This window comes from Pezoporus occidentalis, unplaced genomic scaffold (assembly GCF_034315485.1).
Source record: "Pezoporus occidentalis ecotype Australia unplaced genomic scaffold, CSIRO_AGI_Poc_V1 ctg224, whole genome shotgun sequence".
Classification (NCBI taxonomy): domain Eukaryota; kingdom Metazoa; phylum Chordata; class Aves; order Psittaciformes; family Psittacidae; genus Pezoporus; species Pezoporus occidentalis.
Window position 1 is genome coordinate 234,025 of NW_026914117.1, and position 27,763 is coordinate 261,787.

General features: G+C 39.4%; 1 protein-coding gene and 1 long non-coding RNA gene across 3 annotated transcripts in view; both read left to right on the forward strand.

Moving 5' to 3' along the window:
- ANK2 (ankyrin 2) overlaps positions 1 to 27,763 on the forward strand; it is a 367,179-nt gene that overhangs the window by 17,597 nt on the left and 321,819 nt on the right. The window contains exon 1 of one of the 2 annotated variants that reach the window (XM_062620858.1): positions 6,226 to 6,319. The exons of the other annotated variant lie outside the window; for it this stretch is intronic. The gene's annotated coding sequence lies outside the window, so the exon portion shown is untranslated. Of the gene's footprint in view, positions 1 to 6,225; positions 6,320 to 27,763 lie in introns of those variants that run through there. 2 annotated transcript variants of the gene reach the window in all.
- Positions 353 to 1,941, forward strand: LOC134164775 (uncharacterized). Its single transcript, XR_009965256.1, has 2 exons — positions 353 to 928; positions 1,760 to 1,941. It is a non-coding gene; the product is annotated as an uncharacterized LOC134164775 (long non-coding RNA).

The following is a 27,763-nucleotide window of genomic DNA, read 5'->3' on the forward strand; positions in this document are numbered from 1 at the left end:
CACCTTTTGCCATGCTGCTGTCATGGTCGGGCAGGTGACAAGTCTGCTGTACCTGTAAAAGCACCCAAACTCTCCTCCTGTCTTCTCCCTTTTTGGTGCTGCCATAAGGAGGAGGGGGACTTGGGAATGTAGAAAGCATATAATGATAAATGACCTCCTAAATGAAGCTCCTGACAGTATAGGCTGTTAACTTGTTCACCAACATAAGATAGAAAACTAGGACTTGAAGTGCTTTGAGAACTGTTTTGGTGGTACTTGTCACGTATCTTGTACAAGTCTGAAAAGTATGAAATTTTTCTTTATAATAAAAAGAGCCTGGTAAACATCTTTTTTTTTCCCTGAAATTAATGTTTTCTAGCTTTTCTTTGCCCAACCATGTGTGTTAAGAGATTACTTATAAGTGTTGATGAAGGCTATACTCTTTACAGAGGGAGCCATCTGTAAAAACTGCATTTAACTTAGTTGCAAAAACAAGAGATTACAACTTTTGTACAGGGAAGCTGGGGAAAGCCCTTTTTTAATGGGAATTGAAAGAATCATGGAGGGGAGAGAGGAGAAAACCAAAACTGATAGAGAGTGGGAAAGAAGAAGAGGCAAGGCAAAAGAAGGCATCAAAGAGGCTGGAAATGAAAGTAGAACACTTCCAACTTTGTCCAACAGTGTGTAAATTGCAGCCCAAAGTAACTTTCTCATACATGAAAGCACAAACATTTAAAATAGGCTGTTCTTTGATAAAATACCTATATGGAAGTGACAGTTTGATAATGAACCAATATATGAAAATCAAGGTGGCTGATTTCCTTGAATTATTTTTCATGGTGGAGAGCATATCATCCCTGGATGGGTTGCAGAATGAAAATGTTGGAGAGAAAGGAATCAACTGTAATTTGCCTGCAGGTTGTGGTCGTGGTATCTGTGAAGCAGCAGGGTATGGGCTCTTTTTGCTGAGATGGCAAGGTTAGCATCCTTGTAGCACATGTGATTCCCAGGGTGGTCTCCTGCCATCAAATGGCACAGTAAATAGCTTCTCAATGTTGTGTCTCCTCAAGTATTATGTCAGAGTAGAAAAATTTAAGATCTGCGTTTTTCATTCAGTCTTTAAGGTCTGTCCTCCCAATATATACTGAGCATGAAACTTGCAAATTTTTGGGGAAAAAAAGCATCAGTATTAGGTTTAGTGGGAAATCTTTATCTTAAGCCTGTCCCAGTATACCTCCAAATGCCAATTAGAGAGGAAGTCAGACTGGGGAGGAAGTCATTACTTGCTAGCACTTATTCATTTCCTTAATGTAAATCACATGTTTTCAATCTTTGCTGTTTCTTAATATAGACTTTCTGGCTGGGAATACAAAAGTAAAATAGGTCAGATGTGTGAAATGTTTGCTAATACAGAAAGCATTTTCCCAGGGGTAGGCAAAGCTGCCTCTGTTTGACTACTTGTCCTTCCTGCCAGCCTCCTGCTTTAATGAACTTTGAACCTATTCAACACAGGCACAATGCTTTACCTTCAAGTTGGTGTAAATCTTCACTTATGGTGATAGTCTTGCTGCACCTTTAAGAAACACTTGAATGAGTTTGCTCCTGCAGTGCAGTGTGTGCCTTCTCACTGCTTCGTTTCAGTCCCCCAAACAATTAGAGCCCAACAGTGAGTGCGGTGGAGAGGAGAGAAATCTGAGATTTATTGTGGAGTCTGAGTTTCTGTCTTCCCAAACCAGGAGTTTTCTTTTTAGTGGTATTCAGCAAATTCCCTTTCTCACAGGAACTGTGCCAGAAGATGGCATTGCTGTTCGCAGAGCACTCATCTCCATTGCAACAAGTCATTAGAGGAGTGGAAAAATTTCAGCTTCAAAGTCCTTTAGACTGAGTCAGGCTGAGAGGAAACGAGTTTGCCTTCATATCACTCATCAAGGACGGTTCCATTAAAATATATAATGTGCTGAGGAGGGTTTTTTTTTTTTTTTTTTTTTTTAGCTGTTGCTGTTTAACAAAAAGCTTGTGTTTAAAAGTACAGATTAATCTGAGGCTGAGGGGGTGCATCTCAATGCTGAGAACGTTTTTGTTTTTCAACCAGAAATAGAAGACACTATAAAATCCTCCCCTTGTTTATACCACCTCCTGCCAGCATCTCACTCTTTAGCTTCAGGATCTGCTCATTTTCCTCAAAACACTTTTTCCTAGCCATTACTTAGGTGTAGAGGGAAAGGTATTCTCAATAAATTCTGGCAGTTTGATTTTGCTTTGGTTTATGTGCAAGGGCAAGTAGCACTTGGCATGCTCCACAGGCTTCTGTGGCAAGTTTAATCCCAAAAGATAGTGAGCAGCCCTTTGGGGTAGGTGACAACCTGAGAACAAGTTGAACTTAATTAGCAGAAAAGTGATTTTTCCACCTTTTTACTTTACAGCAGATTCTGCTATCTCAGGGAGAGAGCACTGTAGCTCTAATTTCCGTAGACTGCAAGGTGACTTGATGTGATAAGACTATAGTTTTTCTTGGGGAAAAAAAAAAAAAGTAAAATTTGAGTATTGTTGAGTATTATAGAGTAGATGGAGTCTGTGTGGATTTGTGTGTTTGTATGTAAGGATTACAGCATGGTCACCTCCAAGTATGTTAATGGAAGCTATCTGCTGTGGTTCTGGTTTCCAGGGGAATTGTTAGGTTGGTTTGAAAGCTTCCTGTTCCTGGCTTTGGAAGAGTCTTTTGGTTGGCTCATGCTGGTGGCTGAACTGAGGAACCACCTCCTTCAATTATGTCCCAACCACTAAGCAGACATGCACAGAAATTTAATTAGGAGGACTTAATGCTGTAAATTAACAAATGGCAGAGAATTTCATTTTGTTTATGCTATAAATGAAGTTAGACTTTCTTACCAGTGAGGCTTTGAGGGCAAGGAAAAGGAAAGTGAACAACAGGTGACGAAAAATGGAAGGAGTGTAGAACAATTCTTTCCAAGCAAAAAGTGAGTACCTAGCATCCTAGCAAATTAACATAAGTTGTTAATTTGGCTTCATTTTGTTGATTCTCATCCCTTCAAGCCTGCCAGGTTTTGGAAGATATATAAGTGACATGCTTTTATTTTTTTGCTTTTCCCTCTGGTGAAGGTGACTCTTCATTTGGGATTTGGTTTGGAGTTAGTGATGAATAGGTTAGGTAGGGAGGGACAGAGCTGCCATCAAGAAACAGATTTCTCTGAGGGGGTCAGGACCCAAATGAGTGGGCAGATGTTATCTTGATCTTTCTACAGGTGGAGACTCCCCTGGGAAGAGTATGTATCTGCTGCTCATATAAAACTTGTGATGTATCCCTTAAGCTGTTGCTGTTATCTTCATGAAGTAACCCTCAGGAAGAATGGAACTTAAAAACCCAAACCAACAAACTTGACTCTGAAATACCACCATACCCAAGGCTCTGATGTACAGTCATTCAAAGCTGCTATTTGGCCACGGGTGAGTGCTTCTGGTGGCCAGTGGCTTGCTCTGCCAGGAAGATGAAAGCTATCTCTCATTCAGTGGTTTGGGAGATAGCACAGGAAGGGTTCCTGTCAGAGATGGCCTTTAGTAGCTTATTGCTGAAGGAATTATTGCTGCAGAGAAATATTTTCTTTGTTTTAGTAGTCTGTTATTATGCAGAAGAAAACTCTTATGGTGAGACCCTAGAAGCATTCTCTGGTAGGAGGAAACCCTTCTGCTGGTTGATGACAGGTTATTTTGGCCACTTGTTTTTGTTTGTTATGTTGTAAAGTAAGAAAGGCTTTAACTCCATGACTGGAAGAAACATTCTAAAGCTCAGTGGATGTGAGAGTTCTCCTTGAAATGCACCTTTGGGCAGTAATCTGTTGGTTTGGAGGTTTTAACTTGTTACTGAGCTGAGTCACAAGTTTTCAGCCTCAAAAGCACATCCTCTGGCTGGAGCTCAATGGGATGTTCCGTTCTGCCCATGCTGAAGCAGGGCAGGCTGAGGAAGCCTGGACTGCTCAAATGTCAGTAAATGAGGTGTGGGAGAGCAGCATTAACTAGTGAAATGCCTTGCTTTCCTCCCCACCCCCAGAGAGGAGAGTTTCATAACAAAGCTGCTTTGACACCCAGTGGAGCCCACTAAGAATAACTGAAATGTTGTTGCTTTCCCCATCCTTTTCAGAGCCCCAGTATATGTGTCCAGATACGCATTTACTTATAAAAAGACCCAAACAATCTAAATGGCTATGCTGGACCTGATCCAGTGTTCCTTTTACACTTGGAATTTGCTCCTGTTTAATTCTGAAAGGGGTTAGATTTGAAAGGGGTGCAGCATTATGCTGAACTCTCTATGTACTTAGAGCTTAAAAGCATTATTGATTTAATTTGCATCTGGAAAATGAGTTGAAGAGGAATAGGGGAAAGACAAATGAATGTTTCATGCTGTATGTTTCAATGCAGCAATTTCCTAGCTTGTTTGATTCCTGGCTCCCTTTGTATTATACTTAGTGCAGGTTTTGTGCTGCAGGATTCAAAATACTCGGCCTCAGCAGGCTGCATGAAGAATACTGCCACTTGCTTTGGTCTTGGAATGAAGTTGTAGATCACTTCAGTCATCTTATATCAGTGGTATTGGAGCATAACTCAGTTTAGCAGGTAAGTACAGAAAGAGATCTGTTTATTAAAAAAATCCAGCATAACCATCTTCATTTATGATTTTAATGGAAGCAGTATTGAGAACTGTTAAATTTTTTTTCATAATCAGTTCCAGACAGCACTGGCCAGAGCTAATGTGTACAGCAACATAGAATAGGTTCTTTCTATTTTTGCATTTCTTTGGACTTCTTGTTTTCTTTAACCCTTGCTCCAAAATTTTCTGGTTTTAATAGCATGTCAAAACCTGTCTTCTGTCACTTCTTGATGTGTGGGTTAATGTTTTCTGAGCAAAATTATCAAGCCTTATGTGGCTGAAACAATTCAAGCTTCAAGATCCTTGCACTTACACTACAAGCTTTTGTATGACAGCTTTTTTCCTTGGTTAGAAAACTGCACAGCTGGGGAAAATAGTAGCCTTCCCTGTTAGATCCTACTGTTGCATGAGGAAACCCTGAAATTGTAAGAGCAACCAGCTTTGTCCATTCTATGGTGAAGTTATGGTACGTTGGAATAAGCATGAGAGGTGTTAACTGTCATCTTTGAACCTCACCGTAAATGATGGTATTTTCAGAAAACCCTTTAGAATATAAATCCTAGTGTTGCTGGCCTAGAATATTTCCTTCTCTTTCCCAGTGACTGCTTTGCTGACCTGCTCTGTTCTCCACTGCGGTGATGTTCTGCCAAGTTATTTTGCGCTCAAAAAGGAGGCTTGTTCTGCCAAGTTATTTTGCGCTCAAAAAGGAGGCTTGCGTCTGTGCTTATAGTATGAAGGATGGGACAGAGTAGCAAATTTATGTTAAAAATCCTCTTGACTGCTCTCTCTGTGGGTGTGAGCATGTGGCCTTCTGAACTGGTAGGAAACCCAGCTATTTATTTAATTGACCTAGTTAGGACATGAACTGAAGTTGATCTAAATTGTTGTGATGAAATTAGCTTCTGATTTCCTGTATTAAACTTATTGCTTAAGGCTTTTAAAGTTAACTGGGAAAAAACTTCCAAAGTAACAGGCAGCATGTCATGGAAGGTTAAAAAATATTGCTCCTTTAATGAGACATTTATACCAGTGCTGCTTGCTGTCTGTCAGCCCTATCACATGACGAGCCTTTCCTTCTAGTTCTCCCAGCCTTTCCTTTCCTTTTTTTTTGCCTTTGGATGCTACTTACAGTACTGGCTTAGATGTACTTTCTTGTTCTGTGACTACAGCTCTATTAACATACTGATGCTTGAGGTGCAAAGTTAAAGTCTAAGCCTGTACATTGAGTAGCATATAAAGACTTTGCGCATCTAGCATCCTTATTTTAGCAGAGCTGTAGTTAGAGAAGTGTATTATAAAGCAGCAGTAAAGCAGACTTGGATGTCCTTTTCAAACAAAAGCAGCACTGTTTGTCAGCTGCTCTCCTAGCAAAACTGCTTTGAAGCAGCTGCTTTTCTCAGTTCTTCCCCTCTCCCAGCGCTAGCACTGCTACAGATGCCAGCAGCTCTGTAATACACATCTCCAGTCACGTTTTAGAGGTCAAGGTTGAGGTTAAGAGGTGGCGTGAGGTGGCTTTGACATCCTGGGAGAGGAAGAGAGGGAGGGAAGGAGGGAGGAGAAAAGGGAGGGAAGGAGGGAGGAGGAAAGGGAGGGCTTCTCTTAGTGCTGGCTGGAGGCAGCGCGGTGTGAAGGGAGGCATTCCAAAGCGCTTTGCCGAGAGAAGGGATACACGAGGGCGTAAGTTACTCGGGGTCCCTTCCCCTTGGAGCGCTTGTGGGGGTGTTCTCTTTGTTGGTATAGCTCTGGTGGGGCTTTATTTCTTCCCATTGGGATTTGTTGACCGTGACCCCAGAACTTACACTGTGTGAGAAATGGTTGAGATAAATAGCAGGGAGGGATAATAGGAACTTCCCCCCCACCGTAGAGTCAAGCAGTCTGCCTTCTGGCAAAGCAATTGGTGAGGGGGACGGGGTATTGGGTAGTAACCCCCTGTTAGAATAGCTAGATGTGGAGATGTCTTTTTCTGTGATGCCCTGTCATGGTGTAGGTTTGGTGGATGCAGGTACTCTTGCTGCATCTTCAGAAGGTCTGCATGAAAGGGATGCTCGTCTCAGCGGTGCCAAACCCTGCATTTTAACAGTGCTTGGCTAAGAGCAATCACCATGCTGACTCGGGAGATGCAGAGTGAGACTTGCGAGTAATTCCTGTACCCGCAGTGAAGAGCCATCCAAAAGAATTTGCCTTGCAGGGTGATGGGAGGGGGTTGCTGGAGGAGACCGTTGGGGTCTCTGATTCCTCTGTTTAAATTAACAAGGGAAGCAAAATGTCCTCAGTTCCTGAGATTTTCTTTTTCCTTTCTTACCAGGGAGCCTGAATAATAGGTAAGCATGTTAAGTCCCGTGCTTCCTAATTTCCATCGGAATTTAAATAAGCAATGCTAGTTAGCTGATTTACAGGCTTAGGGCTTCATTGGCAGCGGCGGACGGATTCTGACAGGGCAGAACCCAGGACTGGAGCAGTGATTAAAGCTCCTGGGTGTGTCGGCGTTCGAAATACAGATGGGTTTAGCTTTAGCTTTTACTTCCAGTTTCCTATTTGTACGGGGGCGGGGGGCGAGTAGGAGAGAAGGAATAAATCCATCTATTCCAATTTAGTCTCAGTTATTTTACTCTCTTTTTCTTTGTGGTAGAGCGTTGAAGAGGGCAAACACTTTCCAAGAAAATGCTTAAATTGTCATGAGTGAACTTACATGGAGTTTTGTCCAGGAAATGCTTCCGTAGCCCTTTGCTTCTCTCATTTTTCTGCAAAATAGGCTTGATCTTTGTGGAGGTGTTACTGGAAGTGAAGTGACATGTAGGAAGATGTGTTTATGAGTCATGCTGCATTCTTTATTAAGAAGCCTTCCCTATTTCTGATGGCAGGAGGCAGAAGAATATATTAGTAAAGGAAAGCAAGAAAACACATTAAAATAAGCTCTTTTGCCATTCTGTGTTCTGTACTACTTTGGGTTTGTATTGTGTGGCATTTGTATTTCCACAGCAATGTGCTTTCAAAAGGGCAGAGCCATGCAGGGGCTGGCACCTGATGGTTTACAGGGTTAACCCAGTACTAGTCAGGTCAGCTCTGGAATGCTAGGGCTTGATCTGGAAGTTGCAAAGTGATAAAAAGCACTCCACTGAGCTGGACAGATTTTTGGATCGGCTCCCTTGCTCCTCATCTGAGTAATTAGTGACTCTGGATTCCAGCTGGGTGTCTTGGTAATGATTACTGAACTTGCTTCTAAGCATTTAAAAATAATAATTAAAAAATCTTACTTTTTTTTTTTTTCCTTCCTTTCTCTGAAACCCAGTAAAAGCAAAGTATGATTTTTATTGCAGATTTTGCTCATGGCTTTGCCAGGTGACTTCATTGGTCTGCAGCAATCTGCTTACCCTACTTAGCTGTGGGTAATTCAGTGGTCCAGATACAATCCTTGACTTGTCTTCAGTTGGTGTGTTAAGTTACACCGATATGGTCAATAAATTACCACTTCCAATGCTGCTTGGGTGTTCCTTCCAACTGTCACTAGACCCCTCCCAGGCCTGCCATGTTTGTAACTCTAAAGAAACAAGAAAAACCTCTTGTTGCTGAATGCTGGCCTCTCCCACCCAGTGATTTACTCTGGTGCTTATATGGCTGTATGGGTTCTGTAATGGGTTTAAACAGACCAAAAAGCAAAATCTTCAGTGATCTTCTTGTCTTGCTTTTTGCCAGCTTATATCAAGGGTGGCTTTGCTGTAACCTGTAGTCATATAGATGCAAGACTGGAGTCATCTTAATCCGTTTCAGAAGCAGCAGGAGTGGATCCAGATTCTGACGCTTTCTGAATCACATTTTCATGAAGGTTTTAAATGTAAATCATGACAAGTCCATGACTGGAAAAGAAAAAGGAGACTGGAGGACCGTAATGTTTTTGGGGGATAAATATCAGCTAAAGATGACTAAATTTTTTATTAGTGGGTAGCTCTAGTCTCATGCTGTAAACTGTTCTGAAAGCTCTGTATTGGGTCTCTAACTGGTATCACTTAGGCATAGAGCATAAGTAGATATCTCATATAGTAAACAAAGCAGCAGATTTAAGTTAATGCTAACGTGTTTGTAGTCTGAGCCAAAAGCTTTTCAGTGTTACTGGATGGGCTGTTTGCCCAGTATGTTATATCTATGTGTCTAAAGGAGACAAAAGTTATGGATTGAGTCATTGTACAGATCAGCTCATCTGAAAGTCAGATTCTGCTGTTTGTTGCCATCAGTAATTTAGTCATATTTAGCGCAGCTGAGAATGGATGGCATCAGGGCAGGAATATTGGGATGGGATTTCTGAGGTCCCAGGCGCCATTCCATGCATCACCACAGATTTCCTGTGTGACCTGGGGGAAGTCATTAAACGTTTTGGTAAACCACGGTTGGTGATACTTCTTTTTCACAAAGGTTAATGTTACAGCCATTTATGAGGGGACCACAGAAATGTAACATCAGACAAGGCATTTGAAGGGTGCGTTCCACATACATAACTAGTTTAATAGATGCTTTGTAAACCCATCCTACAAATGTGCTTCATGCTATAATATGCTTACATGTAACTGTGCACAGCTAGAGGGCCTAAATTGTAATTTTGGCAATAAATCCTTAATATTGATTTGGGGCAACTGATGAACTGAGCCTTTGTTCATCATCAATCACTATCTGGTATTTGGAGAGCATTCCGGTTGTTAACTGTGACACTGAGTTTTGTTGTGTCTTAACACTGACAAGCTAATGCAGGCTCTGACAAGGACTTAAATATGTAATTCCTCTGTGTTGAGGATAATGGTATGCAAACGCCTCCTCCTGTGACTGCTGCTATTGCTATCTAAAGTTATAATTTATGCATTTAAGTCTTGGAAGTTGTAACTCCTGAAAGCTGTTTAGTCCCATTCATTGGGCATGCTTGACCAAGTGGAATGAGTTTGGTTATCTAGAACTGTATAAACTCTGATGTTCAAAGTAATATATATTTTATATATATCTTTATGTAATGATATGTATATATAATTAATAGTTGCATTTTAAGCTTCATAACCTCAGCCTTTCCTTAGAAGAATAAATTGACAGGGCTGCATAGAACTATGGGACATCTGTCTGCTTGGAAGCAAAGTATTTGTTTTTCTGTAGAACAGCTCGCTCAAGGCTGGTGAATTACACAGAACAGAAAATTCTTAAACTCTGTGGAGCAACTTTTAGTTTAAAGTTAGGCCTCCTAAATGAGTCAAGGTGCGCAGCAATTAGTCATAGACTTGAAGATAGTTTTTCTTATCTTTATATCTAACATCTTATTATAAATGGTATTAGAGTTTTATGATCATACAAACTACTTCCAGTCATGTAAATATGATTCTGTTGTCTTTTTTTATATCCATTGGTTTTCAGTATGTATTCCCGCTTTTGTTCACAAGCTCAGCACTGTTAGCTGTGTGGCTACTGCAGAGGGAAACCTCATGTGGTTTGAGCTGGAGGTGGGATGAACGTGGGACTGTCTACCCATATGAGTGTCGTGCTCTAGAAATACGATTCCAGCCCAGAGAGAGTCAAGCTGTGATGGCCTCCCTTGGCAGAGCTGACTCCTTGGTGTCTTCCCCTCCTGATGGGCATAAATTGTGTCTCTGTCTGCTTCCAGCTGAGTCTATCTATATCCATACCTGGAATGAGTTCATTTTTAGATGTTTTCTTTGAAAGAATATCAGTGACTCATATATTTGGACCTCACTGTTTTCAGTTGGCTAGCTGTGCCATGTTAGCTTCTCGGCACAACACCTGTTCCACTTCCAGAGACAACCTTTTGCCTTCCCACCCTCCAGCATCTCCTCTCTATTGCATCTTGAACCTTTGCAGTGAAACTAGAAACTAAGGCTGGCCACTTGGCTGCCTTCTTGTGTGACTTCATTGACCTTCATCCGGGCCCAGAGGTTAAGTTTCAGAGACATTCATATAATTTGTTTTGGTTTTAGCTTGCAGAAGTCTTTTCTTATAAAACGAGTGTTCTGAAAATGCTTTTTCTGTTATTTTTAAAAGTTCATTTCAGCTTATTTTGGAACATCATCATCCTCTCCCACTACCCCCCCCCCCCCCCGAAAAGCTTTCACTTTACATTTTTTCCCAACTTTGCAATGTAGTTTGGACAAAAGAAGCAAATAAGTGTTTATATATATATATTTAAATATATATATATGGACACACATATATATGCAACAGAAAATTTGTCTCACCATCTCTTAGGTCACTCTGAAAATTCATTTTGTAAGGGAGCGAATTTCTTAAAACAAGCTATATATATATATGTGACATTTAATTTTGAACATTTTCCACAAAATTTAGAAGTCTTAACCTTAGTTATCCCCCTGACTATTGAATCTAAAGCCATTTTAATGTGTTAAGAAAAGTGTAACATGATGATCCATGAACTATATTTTGACCTATGGTATGCTGTTTCAACACATGCTATTAAAAATAGTTGAGCTCTATTGTGAGTTTTATTTTTTAGCTCAGCACAGGCTGGAGGTTGTAGTAGTCCAAGTTCTGAAGCTTTATTGATGGCAGCATTTTTTTTTTTTTTAATTTGATTAAGAAACACCTTCAGTAGGTATCTTCCCATCTGCTATTTGAAGTTCTGGAAAGAGAACCTAAAGCTGTTGGTTCTTGTTTTTTTTCTGGGACAAGGTGTAGGTGAGATTTCAACACATGCAGATTACTTGAATGAGTTAGGGTTTATGATTTTAATCTACTTAGAGGGAAGCTACAAGATGAGCTGCAAAGGAATTCTGCATTTTGTGCCTCATATAGCAAATGCAGGTTTCAGGATGTTTTTGATGTTAAACATGAGACACCTATTTGTAGGAGCTCTGATTTCTGTTTATTTCTTGAACAGAAAGTTGGTGACTACTAGGAATAAGTATCAGTTATGAAATAGGTGGATTGGGTAAAGAGTTGGTTTGTAAGCAGAGAAATCCATGTTATGGTTTGAGCTGAAGTAAGCATGGCATTATGGGTTCTTCTCATTTCTTGGCCTTTTCAAAATAGGCAGTGACTTAAAATACTAATTACCTGAGTTAAAGAGCTCTGCTTTATGTACCTGTGCTCTGACCTGCAGAGCAGCTGGGCTGATGCCATACCACAGTGTGCTCTGTGGTTCTGATGATCAGAAAGACACAAAGGTACAGCTGGTCCAACAGCAGCTTCTGCCTCGTATCAGTGTTGGAATTCTCCTCACTGCATAAAACACTGCCACCACTGGATGTTCTACATGCCAGAGTAGGTTGTGTGCCTGCAAAGGGATATGTCACTTAGGATGCCTTCCATGGTTCTCCTCACCTTTTATAGACATTCTGCTTTGATTCAGAGAGGCAGCAGAAATCTTTATAAATACAATTCAATCCATTAATGAAAGTGCTTCTTGCCTTGTGACTTGCTTCAGTGAATCATCTTCAGTGGCTCCCTCCTTTGCTCTTGCATTGAGTGCTCACTGCTCCCAGGTGCTTGCGCGCTTGTTGGCTTCCTGCAGTTGGCACATTGTGCTCTTTGCTGTACACTGCTTAAGAAAATAAAGCATTTCACTTTTGTCTTTTTCCATTTGTAAAACTGATTTTGAATGATTGATTGAAAGGGATTGATGGAGTGCATACACTGATGAAACAAAATTATCATGTACTATGAAACAAATTATTGGTTTAATTTTGAGAAGAGGCTTTTTTTTTTTTTTGCATAAGCAGTGTTCACATGTGAGTGTTCCATAATAATATCAGGTAATGGTGTACAAGCACTTAAAAATGTTTCTATTTTTAGTCTTTGAAGTGACTTACGAATAATGTACAGCTGTGGCTACTGGAATTCCTGTGGCATGGTGTGTGCCACCAAAGGAGTTGGCTAAGTTTGTCCAAGGGATATGAAAATATTCTGTCTCTTCTACTGTGATTTCTACACAGCTCTGTGCCTTGAGGGACTATACAGAGTGATCCCCTCCTAAATTATCCCCGAGTCTCCCTGCTCTCAGCCTGGTGTGCTGTGGGTACCAGGGCTGAGGGGTGTCAGCAGTGAAGGAGTGCAATGCAGGAATGACTTTCAAGATCTTCCTCCCATCCCTTGCCTCTTTTTGTCATTTGAAGACAATGGCGGTTGAATAGCAAATAAAAATGTTTTTGAATATATTTAACCTGCTGTTTGTGGGTTTTTCCCATTTATTTGGGTTTTAGTGCCCAAAGTGTGTGACCTTTACTGGTGCCAAGGTTAAGTTGTAGATTCACTTAGACCTGATGCAGGAAAGCATGAATTTCAAGTATAGCATACACACATAGGCACACCAGTTTGAGCTGGATTTTAGCTTTTAAGGATCTGATTCTTAAGGCTTTCTGGGTCTGATTCTTTATTACCTGGATTTAGACAATTAGTAATGTTGTTAATTGCCAGTTTCTAAGAGTTGTGTGAAATGTTTGGTTCTCTGAAAAGATTTCAGCATTGTCCAAGCATTATCTTGTGAATTCTTACGAATGGGGGTAAAACCCACCAAAATATTTGTTATGTTGTGACTTTTCCCCACTTCTTGTGTATGACTTTACAGTCATAGGTGCATCTTATACTTGCTTAATTGCTAATAGTTTTTAACTTGTATTTGGTGCTTGAATGACTGTAGATCAAATTACTGCAATCATGTTACTGAAACCGCTTGAATAAAACCTGTTGCATCACCAACTAACACAAGCTATTATTTTGGCTGTAAAAAAAAGAGGCTAAAACAGTGAAGAGATGATATTTATTTGAGGCCCTTCTGTCTGAAAGAAGAGAAATATATGTGGAATTGGTGCAGGAGTTTCCAGGGCATTAGATTAGTGGCTGCAGCACCCATCTGCTGTGACGGTACTCCGAATATGTTAGACTAAATGCATTTTCTTGAAAATCTACCATTTTCAGTAGCTGTCTGGATTCAAAAGGAAGATTACAAAGTCCAGGATAATCTGGACTTGATGAAAGGCAGGGAAAAGTATCTCAGCCATGGTTTTCCTGACCTCCATTTATTTTATGGAAGCAAAACTTGATTAAGTCTGTGTGTAGTTGCTGTCTCAAGGGTTTTAGTATCTGCTCAGTCTTCTGCTTGTCATACTTGTTCTATACCTTCATTGCTGCAGCCTAAGCAAAAGGAAGAATGGCTGCAAATGTTCAGGCTATGTGGTGCATACCCATCAAAGACTTATTTTTTTCATTATGTGGTGAGCAGCCTCTGGCAGCATATGGGTTTCACTGTTTTTTCCAGCTGGCTAAAGCTGGAGTTTTGTTTTTAGAGGGCTTTATCACAGCAGAAGGGGAAAAATACATTTTGACAATTTAATTTGAATATCCTATGGGGAAAAAAGATGACATAGAAACTTAAAACTAACTTCAGAATTATATACTTGTAAGCTGGCTAGATAGTAAGTGCCTTGCATTCTTTTGCTACTTGTACAATGGTAAGCAGAGAGAGGGAATGGATAACAAACCTGTTCTGTGATAACTCAGCACTAAGTAATAACAAGATAAAGTAAACCCAAGTTTGGAAACCTTGAAGTTATGAGCACTAACCTAAGCTTGATGGCAAAGGCAAGTGCTTGGGAGTGTATTTACTGTTATCCCTTAAGGAGTTAAACTACATTGTCTCCACCTATTTCTCAATACTGAGAAATATATTTACATGTGTGTCTATTTATATATGTGTATATACACATGTATTTATATATAAAAATATTTTGTGTATATATATATATATTTGGAGCTGTGAGATGCTAAGATAATGCATTTTTTTCTTCTCTCCCTTTTTTGTTTATATCCTGTTTGTAAAGTCTGCCAACAGACGTTATGTACAACACAGTTGATTATTGCTGTAAAGGGAATATTGTCAAATGGATCTGGAATTGCCTTTCTCTTGCACCATCAGAAGTGTTCATGTCTACTACTCTCATGACCTACTTTTTGAGACTCATTGCAGTATTGTATGTAACCTGTACAATCTGTGAGATGTATCCAAATATAACTTGTATTATGTAGAAAGTTACTCAATATTTATAAGAAATACACTTGTATTAAAAAATAACATTACTGTGGCAACTTCCCATTTTGAGGAAATGAAGGAAAGAGATGATGAATGTAAAATGGAGTGATATAACGGCATCAGTCCATCTTCCGAGACTGTGTTATGGTGCGAGTAATACATGTGAATCAGTGCACTATCTTCTTTGTCACCTTGGCTTATCTTCTTATTATTGCTACCTGCCTACTCTGCAGGAGCATTTGATGTTGATGTTAGGATGGCTTCTAAACGTAGTGAAGTGAAGCTCATCTCAGCTGGTTTATGACTAGAAGGGACTTTAAATATATGGAAGGCTTTATTTCATTCAATATTCTTTGATGTATGAGAAGGATATTCAGAATTTTGAGGTTTTTGTGAAATAATCTGACCTTTGCAGTATAAATTAATATATAGATATGCTCCAAACTATTTGGAGTATAACTGTTCAAGATATATCAGGAGATTGTGGCCACTTGGGAAGAGAATACTCAAATGAAACCTCAAAGAATTTGGAATATATTACAGTTCAGGTCTTTGGGGAAAAGAGCAAAGGCCTATTGGAAAATGATTTTAAATTATTTATGCTGAAAATTAAGATTACTTCTGTAAAAACTGAATCTCATATTCAAATTAAATTGCTATCTGGATTTGGTCATTCCATGGACTTGATGTCTAATGCAAGCAGTACCAAGTAGAAGGGAAGTGAAATAGTCAAAAAGTTTTTTTTGCTTTCTTTCACTTTAGTTGATACTAGTTAACAAAACAAAAAAGGGCAAAACAGTGTAACACAGTATTGGTCCTTATGTGTGATCAACAGCATTTGCTTTTGCTGATTCAGTTACTGGCAAATACAGTGATTCCTTAGGATTTCATAGCATTTATTTATCTATATTTGAGATCCACGTTAATGTAGTTCTAACGGACATGTTGATGATTACCGCTATGGCACCACGTATTCATATTCAAGCGTGCTGGTTTTAACCATGCTTTTCATTTTTGGAAAAGTTCCTTTTTTTCCATGTTTATTTTCTGTCCCTTGCACTTGGGTGCTTTTTATTTGTTTTTTTTGATCCAGTTTGTGCTGACAAAGTATGAGAATATCCTTAAATATAAGAGAATCTTTAGCCTTCCTTGAGAGCAAAGACGATGCAAGCCATCTGTATTCTGCATTAGTTAAAACATTTCAGCTACTGCTTACATAGTTTTCACTGAAGCAAGGAAATAACTAAGAGATTCCAAACTTCAGGGTTTCCTAAAACTTGATGCAAAGCTTTTGTCACTGTTCAACAAAGCCATAACAGGGGAAAGGTGGTTTGATATTTTTATTTCTGAGCTGGTCATGCTTAAACTCATCAAACTGGTCTATTCTATAATCTCTGTTGTGATTTACTGTCTTTAAGGTAGGTTGACAAGATCTGCTTTAAACTATGAGCCATAGGAGGTGAAGTATCAAGAATGGAACTTGAATAAAAAAAATCCTAATGGCCCTGTCCTGATTAAGAAAGACTGATAACATTAGTATGCTGGCTCCCAAAGCTTTGTGAGAAGGGGCAATATTTTCAAGGCATTTTGAACATCAGTAGTTGAGTTTATAAACATGCAAAGCTCCTGTTAGAACTTGAACTGGCTTTTCTGGGCTATTTAGGCTTTCTAGTTGACTGTTAGAATCTATAGTGTGTAAAGTCTTCGAACATGGCTTTAAGTAGCTACAACTATAATAACATGTCATATATGTGGGCCTTGTGAAATAACTTTAATACTTTCCAGGAACAAGTAATCACAGGTTAAGTGATAACCTTGATGTTTCAGGAATGTAGACCAGCATTTGATTTTTTGAAATAAAAATGTGTTGGATCCTTAATAATACCTACTATTTTAATTTAACCTTTTTAAGATTGTGTTCTCTGTCTCTCCGTATACCTGCTGCTAACAAATATAAATACTTAGAACCCTCTATGACAATATGAAAGATTGTTTTAAATGAAGTATTTGAAGATTTGGATTTTCTCAAGGTCCAGGGCTATTTATATGTAAAGAAACAATACTGGCTAAACGAAGTGTTTTAACATCAGGGAAAAAACTTGCACCTGCCTTACCTTACTGTCTCAGCCATTTATGGACCCAACTTCCTTAAATCATTATTACTCTGTTGCATCTCAGCAGCTTCAAAAGACCTTTAAAAATATATAGATATGGGGGAGAGGGCTAAGAAAGATCTTCCTGTCTGAACTTATCAGACCAAATGTGCAGTTAAGAAATTTGACTGTGATTTGCTTTATCTAGATTGGACATCTTCTGTTCTGCAGAGGAAAGATGTTAAAAAGGAAGGGGAAACAGTAGTTAAGTGTTGTAGTTTATGTAAAAGTGAGATAGTTGATTTTAAATTTTATTGTGCTCATGTGTTTATAGAGCTTCATTGCAAAAGTTAAAATGCTATATGAGGAGGGTCCTTTTTCTCTGGGCAGAAAACAAAGGACAGTTGTTGCTTTTTAAAAAAACAAACCAAAACTCACTTCTGCTTTGAGAAGCCTTTCCACTGCATATCAGAGCTAATGTTGTTCATTTATTACTCTAAAATTACAACTCTCAAACTGGTAAAATCTTTCTTAGAATAATGAAGTATTTAAAATTGCATAAGAGATCCAGAAATGCAATTTCTCTTAATTTGAATGGGAGCTGTGTGGCCTCCATAATCACTTAAGTAGCTTTGAAAAACCTTATTTCTAATGTATTATTTCTCTGCAGTAGTCAATGTTTATAGTATGCTTTGTACAAGATAAAAAAAATGAGAGAGTGTAAAACTGCCATTTTGTATGTTACAACAGAAGGGTTGTCAACAAGGATCTTATTCTTTAAAATGATCATGAAATGTCTAAAAATGTCCATGAATATTTAAAGGTGATGTGACTTTTTCACACATTTTAAGAAGTATGAAATAATTAAATGGTTGTAAGAACAAGACTATTGTCAATACAGTTGTACTAATGTCTCTTAAATTTGATTAGATTTTTGGCAAAAATGCATGGTGATTTCTTAAACCCTCAATTTCTGTAACCTGGGATTAGAACAGTAGTATGAGATGACCCAGAGATGCTAATCTCCTTGGTAGCATGAAAATTCGTTTTTGGGTCCATGACTGGTTGAGCATTAACCAATGTGCATAATGTCAGGGCTCTTGTTTTGAATCAAAACCAGTATTTGAGCAGAGCATAGGGATACCAGGGCAGTTCTGTCTTTTGGTGGAGAGGCTATGGGACATGATCCTACCTAAACCCAAATGTTGGAAGTTTTAGTGGTTGCTGGACAACCACTAAAAGATGACACAGATAGTCATCTTTTCCCAGGCAATTCTGGGGACTGGGCTGGGGGGAGAATAATCTGCTTTTCTTTAAGAGCTGATATTCCAATAGCCATTGTGTGCCTTGGCAGCATAGGGGACTAAAACCTTTATTTAGGCAATATCTTTTCGATTTTTCTCTTGGACAGCCTAGGTAGGCCTTCTGACCACATTTGAATTTCATTTGTGTGTCTCAATGCAGTTTGTGCATAAGCCATTCACGTGGCTTTTGTGTCCCTCCCTATGTCACTTGCATCAAGTGATGCTTTGAAATACACCCTACCTTTGCTCCTTGGTTGCCGCCTTTGCTTTCAGTCTCCACATCACGTTCTTCTGAGATTCCCCAGGGACCTGCCCCAGGATTTTAGCTACCCTTCTGAAGAGGCTTCTGGAATTCTGCTGGCAAGTCTGCAAAACCTGAACTGCTTGCAAATATTTAAATTACTGTTGGGAGAAAAATAAAATGCATCTTGTATGCTGAGGAGAAACATGGCTGTAATAGGTGTTACCTTACCACTATTACTCCTGCTCTTGTGGCTTCTCCCATCCCATGTCTCAGGTCATGTGGCATGTTGTGTGGTTAGAGGGCAGCCTACTGCATTTTTTTGGCATTTATGCCAATTGATTGATGATTATAAAATGTGTAAGAAATTCAGCTTTACTTTCTGTCCCCACTAGACTGTTATTGTCTTCTAGAAAAAAACCTCACTTTTAGAAGCATGAAAGTTCATTATTAATGTAAGAACTTTATACATTTTATCAAGTTAAGAAAAAAAGGAGAGATTTCCCAGGGAATATTGGTTTATATTGCAGCAAATTCAAGTCTATTGTTCAAATACCAGTTCAGCCAAGTGAGCCATGAAAACCCGTATTATTATAAAATGGTTTGTTTTCATCTTCTGTATTTGTTATGTAAAAATTGACAGCACTGATTTTACTGACCAGTTATTTTCTGTACTTTAAAATGAAGATTTAATAAATTGTTTTAATATTCAAATATAACATAACATTTTAACTTCTAGAACATGAGTGCAAAACAACAGCAAAACTGTTTCAAGTCTTTCTTATACTGTGTGTTGCTTGAGCGTAAAGTTATTACTGCAAGTATAAAAATCAATTAAATGGGAAATGAGGTTGCAATGACTTCAGATTGAAGACCAATGAGTTGTATTACAGTTATCACCATTTCCTAAGTATCCTAAATAAACACAGTGGTTTGCATACTCTGCTCCTGATCAAAGACTGCTGCTTAACTAAAACAGTACAACCAGAAACAGTGATGCAGGACGGGATGTTTCTGTTGAAACGAGAATGCTTATTAAACCATGGTGCATGGGGTCATCTGCTTCAGCAAGCAATGCAAGGCAGTGGGAAATGCTCCACTGATGTTAGTGGGAAGAGGATCAGCCCCTCAGGCTGGTGCTACTGCTCTTGTGGCTCACCTTGTCATGCAGCTGAAAAGAAACACACACATGGCACTGTACAAGCAGCACCACAGCAAGTTTTTTCCTTGTATGCAAATAAAACATGGTTATGGAGTCACACAGGAATGCAGGCATCACATGTTAGACATTAATTTAAAAAGTAGAAGGTTGTAGGTGGCTTTCTGCCTGTTCAGGAAAAATTAAAGGGCAAGGTGGTTCTGAAGCAGTTCTCACATTTTTTTCTAGAATTCAATTTCCCTATTTTGAATAAACCTATAAAAGTTGCTGAGCCTGTGGCATGTTAAACATGAGCACCATTTTGGTGGGTCTGGGTTTAGAAGCTGGATGGTCTCCAGGTGCAGTGAGGTTCCAGACACTGAGATACAGTATGAAATGTCTGCCAGTCAAGGCAGGTAGCTACAAAAGTGAGTTAAGTCCCTACTGAACTTCACGCTCATCAGCTCCTGTAACTGTTGATAGTAGTCCTGGATTAAAGAATAGATTAAGTCTAGGTGGATATTGGTGCCTGCAGGCTGTCAAGTTAGCAAAAGGTTGTACATACTATCTAATAAACACTGTCCTGCTTCCAGATAAGGGGCATCTCTTGCTTGGAGGTAAGAGGTATCTCCTGAGTGGATCACAGTATCCCGTATCTCTCCCTGACTTTGCAGACCTTGAGGATGTGCTACACCTTCCCAAAGGCTGTGTGTTGTTCCAGGAGCCCTCTAATTAGTGGAAAGAAGCAAACGGGAAATTCCTTTAGCACAGTGGGAGTGGATGTTAAAACACTTCATGCAGGGCTGAGCTTCAATTCAGTCCTCTAGGCAGCTTTCAATATAGTAATGCCAAAACCAGGGCTGTGTTGTGCCAAAGAACCAGCTATATCAGCACATGCAAAACAAAACTCAGAGGCCTCTTCTGCTGACCTTTGGCAGGCAATTAATTAAACCTTGGGGAGATTTAAACTGTAGCATTAAAATGATGCAAGAGAGTATCGAGGCAACATCGTCAGTGTCCACTCTCTTGATAACTAAAAACATTTAGTTTCCTGTTCTTTCTGTGATTCAGATTTAAAACTCGGAATCGTCACATGAGATTAGATAATCTTCACCTAGAACATTCTCTAATTTGGGTGCCTTTTTTTTCAAGCTGTGTCTCGCAGTCTAATTTTGAGATGTTCTTGCCCCCCACCCTAATCTGTAGCAGTTCCAAACCACTATTTATTTGACTATAATTTTTTTTTTTTTTTTTTGTTTCCTTTGTGGTCTCTGGCATTATCTACAAGCAGTACATGTTTTATAATGACTTCTAAGGCTTTATTTTTATTTTTTTTTAATTGTCCCAAAAGAACATTTTGGAGGATTGTCTCTGCAATTTGGGGATTTCCATCTATTCTAATTAACTTTTGCAGCTTTATTGCTGTATATGACCAGATATCAGGCAATGCTCCTTATCCTGGAAACAGAAGCATGTAGCAGTAGAGCAAGCACCAAAGGTATCTTCCTCCATCTTAGCAATATTTGAAAGAGGGACTTGGAGGTTCACTTTCTGTTGTCAAAATCCTGACAGTGGTGCTGTCAGCTGGCAGGAACATCTTGCTGATTACTTAAGATCAGTTATTTTTCTACTTTGATTGTAATAAAAATATTATCTTACGTGCATTTTCATCTCCTCTTGATTCCTCCTTGGGCACTGGAAAAGATACACTGCTGCTCCCTGCCCAGGCTCTCAGAGAGATAAATCCAGCTTTTGTTCTCCCAAATTCTTTCAGCCTGGCACTGACAACACTAATGGCCTCACCTGATTAAGGCTACTTCACTGCCACACAACATGACAAATGCTTTTGGTTCAAGATGAATGGTAAAGCTTTTGCAAACAGGAAAAGCAGTTGTCAGCTGTCACTGTTGTGACACCAAACATGCATTTGTGCTAGAGCAAGCAGACAAAAAAGCCTATGAGGCATACAGCAGATCAAATGGAAAACCCACTTAGGGCACAACCAGTTCTATTAAGGCCTGAGTGTGCTTTTATCAAGACATGTTTAACAACAGAGACTGTTGAACAGAACATCTGTCAGCAGTTCTTAATGTGGAAAAATACTGTCTTTTTGCTCACAATAAAGCCAAGAAATTGCAATAATTGTATGATATGGTATCATTTTCGAGATGGGAGGTTTTGGAATCTTAATTTGGTTTGCTTACAAATATAGCTTTTGACATAATTTAAAGAAAAAATATTACAAGTGTTTCAAAAACAAAGAGAAAAGCTGTTTTGAGGAGCTCTGGAGGAAGCTATTTGGCTGCAGAGTGGTGGCTGTGCTTCAGAAATTGAGATATCAGGGTGAATGGGGCTGAAAGTGATACCTGGGTGTGTTTGGCATGTGCCTGGTTATCAAGTTATCCATGTGCAAATGCACACAGATGTTTTTAAGGTAATAGATTTACCTAAGCATATATGTTTTTCTGGTTAATGCAAAATATTTCTCCAGTGCAGCTAGTGCTTAGTCACACGTTATCACATACTCCTGAAGTTCTGCTGTGGTTGTTAGTGGCACTGTTGTCAAATCAAAGGGCTCTGGGAATGTTTCTTAGTGTTTCAGGACTTGACCAAATCTTTCCAGGTCCCACCAACACCTACCCTCCACCCTGCTGAAGAACAGCAACAGGAAGCTGGTTGTTGAAGGACAAATCAGGATATTTCTGAATTACGTTTCGCTGTGTGTGCCAGTTCTCCACTCTATTCCTTGTTTTCTTTGAATAGATTAAAAAGGGAGCAAATACTAGTGTTTTTTGTTTTCTTAAATAACTTGCCTATGAACAGGTAGCTTTAGAATTAGAGATTGTTTCGAACTCTTTTACCTGGAATATTACAGGTCAGCTTCAGTGCAGTGCCAAATTTCAGTTCAATCCCAAAACAGATGAGATTCATGTGGTGAGGCACTGGCACAGGTTGCCCAAAGAAGTGGTGAATGCTCCATCCCTGGCAGTGTTCAAGGCCAGGTTGGACAGAGCCTTGGATGACATAGTTTAGCGAGGCGTCCCTGCCCATGGCAGGGGGGTTGGAACTGGATGATCTTAAGGTCCTTTCCAACCCAAACCATTATATGATTCATTATGAACTATTATATGATTCAACTATGATTCTAAGTGCTGCAGAGAGTGTGGGGGAACCTGATGAGGCTGCAGGGCTCTTGGGGCAGAGCTTGTTCCACAGGCATCAAAGCCAGGGGAGGCGGGCAGCGAGTGGGATGGCTGGCACTGTGACAGCTACTAGGCAGCCTGCCTGATGGGGAACGGGGGCTCCTTATTCTAGAAGTCCAAATGCAGGAGGAAAGCACGTGGCCTTAGCTCAAGCAGAATGTTCTACTTCTGTTTGAAGAGATAGTTTCGCAATTTATCTTTTTTAATAAAAGTTTATTTTGGATATTGGAGGAGGTGTGTTACTGCTTGCTCACCTATTCCTTCTATTTTGCCCCTATTCTTCCTCCTCATCTCCAGTTTAAGAAAATATTTTGTCCTTTTTATGCTCTAGGAAGAGTACAAAATGAAAGAAGTACTGAATTTCTTACCCCTGGTTTGTTTTTTTTTTTCCTTTTCTCATTATTGAAGCAAGTAAAAGTTCTTAGTGTTCTTTGGGGACCTCTTGTTTTTTCTAAGTTACATAATATAAATTATTTATTAAAATATACTGAAAGAAAAATGGCTGTGATGGTGAAAAATAAGAGTTTTAATCTCTGTTTCTGCCCTGTAGCACTTCCCCAGACTGTAAGGAAACTTTCCTTCATAAGGCTTTTTGTACTGTACAAGGAAATATTGACTGGAAGGTCACAAGTGGCTTAATCCTCAAACTGTGTTGTGTGGAGCCACCCTCATGGGCATATTTTTATAATCTGCCAATGGTTTAGCAACTAGCAAGAGGAGTGAAATACCAATGCCTGTCAGCTCAGGAGCACTAAAAGTCCTCTTTGGTCTTTATTATAATAAGGACATACCTTAATGACTGGCATTCCTTCCTCCTCAGCTAGAGAGCTTTATGACCCTTCATTCAGTATATTTTATATTACAGCTGTTCAGGCATTGCTAGAGCTACCAGCTTTGGGGGAATCACAGGACTGAAATAAAAGTCTTTTCTGCTCTTGCCCTCTTTGCTTGGTGAGGCGTCATCCCTCTCTGCTGCCCAGTAACCTCTTGCTATAGAGTAGGTAGTAACTTGCAAGACTAGCAAGACTCAGTAAGGAAGATTATTTTTCTTTCAACCAAGTTACACTTATATTCTGCTTCCTTATTAAAAAAATTAGATCAGCATCTTAATTTTAATTAAATAAAAGACTGCTAGCTAAGGCCTTTTGGGCACACAGCATGAAAAATAGGACAGAAGCCAAACACTGTAGATTGCATAGATAATTTTATCTGATGAGTAGAAGCCACAACCTGTGTGTCCTTCTCAAACTGTATGTTGAAGTTTGAAGCTGCTTGGCACCTAGTGAATGTCCTGGGGAGCTGTGCTGTCACCCTGAGGCTTAGGAGTCCCTAGGGATGAGTGAACATGGTCATCAGAGGACATATGAGAAAGCCAATGAGGTCTTCTTTGGTCACATAGGAAAGCTAGTGAGGTGCCTTGGAAAGTGTCTTAATACATTAATGCTATAAACTAATGTATCACTAATTTGGAAGTGAATTAGCAGTTGTTCCTGCTAAGAGATTTTTTGCATGTTCTCGGCATGAAATTCTCTGTTCTCTCAGTGGATGCAAGGGTGTGTATTTATGTTGGACAATTATCTAGCTACTGGCCACTAATGAGTACCTGTAGTCTTTGAACCTATCAGGGACATGAGGAATGTCAGATTGATTGATTGTCACCTTTATTCTTTCCCCCGCCTTTCTCCCTTGTTCAGTACTACAATCCAAACTCTGCAGTGTATATTACAGGCAAGGAACAAACACTGCTGCTGGAGATGGAGAATGACTTTCAGAGCATTTTCTGTGTGGGATTTGTTTTCTGACCTGACTGCTGAGGTGCTGAAGCTGCCTTATGGCAGCTGCTGCTTCTCTGTGGGGATGAGAAAATAGCAGGTTTGAGGATTTAATATTTCAAATGAAAAAGATCTAGTGATCTGAGGAATAGCTGCCAGTTTTGTATAGTCATCTTTCAAAATTGAGTATTGCATAATGTGGAGACCCAAAAGGTACAGAACATTGGTACAAAGGTACATTGAGGTGTTTACAATGCTGGGTCTCTAGTCCAAACTGAAGTACATCTAGCCACTTCTAGACACGTTGTCTATATTGGAATTGTCATATTGACAAGACTACAGCAGAACTTTCACTTCTTCTTTTCCTCTTTATGACTTCCACTCTTGATTTTGTTGGTTTGGTTTTGTTTTGTTTCCTCCCCCGTAATAACTGGTTATCCCCCGTAACTTAAGCACATCTTGCATAGGTATGCTTCTTTTACTGACAGTCTGGACTTAGATGGGTTTAACCCAGTTGCATGAGTAGAACTGAATGTTCTGGATTTTTCTTGCAGGACATTTTTGACACATGCCTTCCTTAATCATCCTCACAGCTCTTACTCAGATTTTTATCATGGTGATGAATGCAATGGTGTCTTTGCCAAAATTAGGCTTTTTGTGCAGTATAAAGGTAAAGTGTTAATATGAAACAAAGTAGTTTTTTTAAACTTCTACTGAGTTCATATCTTCCCCTAACATGGAATATAACAGTATCACTTACAGAGTTCTCCAGAGCTACTTCTCTCCCCACTTCAAAACAACACCCTTTATTTACTAATAAACTGTTGACTTCTTTTTCTAAGCAGGTCATAATATGAACTTATGATATTCATTGCCCTTCAAACAGAAGCTTACAGTTGTTTGCTTTCCACTTTCCTTGTGTGCAGACACATGCCAAGCTTTCTTCTGATGGTGTTTTACCACGGTTTCTGTAGAGCATGCTTCTCAGTGTGTCTTACGATATTGTCTGTTCAGCCCCATTGAGCAGTGCCTCCTTGTTTCCTTGTACTTTGCTGTTGCTGTTCTGTTGCAGTCTAGAATCGGTCATGGATACCAGTCTTTTGGAATAGAGAGGGTTTTCTGCTGTGTCTGTGCTGGGCACAATGATGTGCTGGTCCTTAAATACAGCTCTTCGTGTGATGCTCATAGGAACAGGATCAACTATAGCAAGTCTTGTCTATTGCATTAGGAAAAAAAACAATAAATTCCCTCCTGAAAAGTGGTGAATGTATGGGTGACATGAGGACAACATGCCCAAGAATCATCTTCCTGAGGCCTGTGAAGTAATTTGTCCTGGGACAGGAAAAATAAGAAGGGATTCAGAGTATTTTGTCAGCTTCCAAAGGAGAACTGTGGAGGTGAGATATTACAGGATAACCTGGTAGCAAGCATGGGGTTGTCATGTAGCCTGGGCAAAATCAACAGGTACTATCCCTTCACTGTGTCATGCAACTGTCCTGCTAGTAACACTACATCTATTTGCATCAGAACAAAAGTAGCATCAAACCTGACATCTCATAATGGTTGCCATCAGTATAACATTTAGTAAATGTTTTCTAGGTTTTCCTGTGAAGTCTTTTTTTGCTCCATGCATACATTTCAGTAGGCAAAATTGTAATTAACTCGGTACCATGCTATGTGAGGAGCAGAAATCTCAAATGGCTTTTTCCACGTGTCAGTTCCAAAAGGATGATATGGCAGGAGAATTCAGAGAGCTGCTCTGGAAAGAAATATGTAATGAGAGCTCTTCCCTCTTGCTTGTTCTTTTTTATGATGGAGAAGCAGAAATATTCTATCTCGCTTTTCCTGAAGGATTTAATAGATTGCTTTGCTACTAATGCCTAGATTTGCTTCAGTAGGTACCTTGGATCTAGATATCAGATACTTGCACTTTAGTACTTTAAATGTAATCACAGTAAATGAAACCAAATATACAAAATAGCATATTATTGCTTTATGTGGATACTGCATGTGTGTGTATGTGTATATATAACAAAGTATGTTGGGTTGCCACCCTGCCCTCAAGATGTAACTGGAAATCTCAAGATTGTGAATTTGCTGTTAAAACAGTCATTCTCTAAGGTAGACAGTGTAAGTACATGTTGGATTTAAACTATTCAAAACCTATTAAAAATGATCTTTGTTGATGCTTAGAGTTAGGAGGAAGAAAGAATAAATTGCTCTTTTGATGCAGTTGCTGTTCTTAAAATAGTACCAAACAGCTTCCAAGAGTTTGCAGAATTGGGCTCTGTAATGTTAAAGCTCCAGTTAGACACAAGAGCTTTTTTTTTGAGGATTTTTTTAACCTGAAAATATGGAGAATAGCTTTGGACTCTGAAAGCCTTTGTCAAAGTGTAGGAGTTCTTGCTGTGGGTGCTTTGAATATCGGTCATACTGTGCAGCTGACACCATCCCTGCCAGCCTGGCTGTGCGCTGAGCTCTTGCTGCCATCCAAGGAACCTGCACAAAGGCAGGGCTTGTTCTCCTTCCCCATGACCCACATGACTCCGTGCCCTGCCACGATGCTGAAACCCTGGGAAAAAGCAGCTCTTGAAGAGGTGAATGCAGAGGCAGTGGGTTTGAAAGGGCCTTAGCACAAAAATAGGTGAATTTCTTTAAACGCATCACTTTTAACAGTATAGGCAGTGTTGTCTCCCCAAGAAGTCCACCATTCATTCAGTATCAGAATGATGTTTATTAATTAAGATTACTCTGTCATCTTCTGTTGCCTTGACTTGCAACTTGCTTTGTGTTAATGGTTCTTTGGAGTGAGCGTCAGAGGAGTTTAAAGTAAGATGAACTGGGTGAGTTTGTTATTCCTGTAGTTGCTCCCAGTTTTGCTTGATGTGATCTTCATGGTTTGACAGGATTCCTACAACTTCCTGATGCATGATTGTTGTTGTTACTGTCATGTGCATGAGCATAGCCCCATGGTTTCTTGCTTCTTGTCTTTCATGTCAACTTATCTACAAATCTAAGATTAAAACAATAGTACAGATTTTTGACTCTGAATTAAGAGTTCTGAGATGGAACTTGGCCTAAAGGGGTTAAGCCTTGTTAAACCCATGTTCCCATTCCAAGCCTGAATTCATACAAAGCTTCACCCTGTTTCAGAAGCCAATATACTGCCATAAATCGTAGCAGAAAATAGGGGGCAAAAAATAATACTGAATTTCTTAAAAGATCAGTTCAAAATAAGATTTATAAACATAATAAATGTTACATTAAAGGAAAAAAAAAAAAGCCAGTAGGTTGGAAGAGTGTTGTTCTTAAACACATTTTAATTTAAAAAACAAACAAAGCC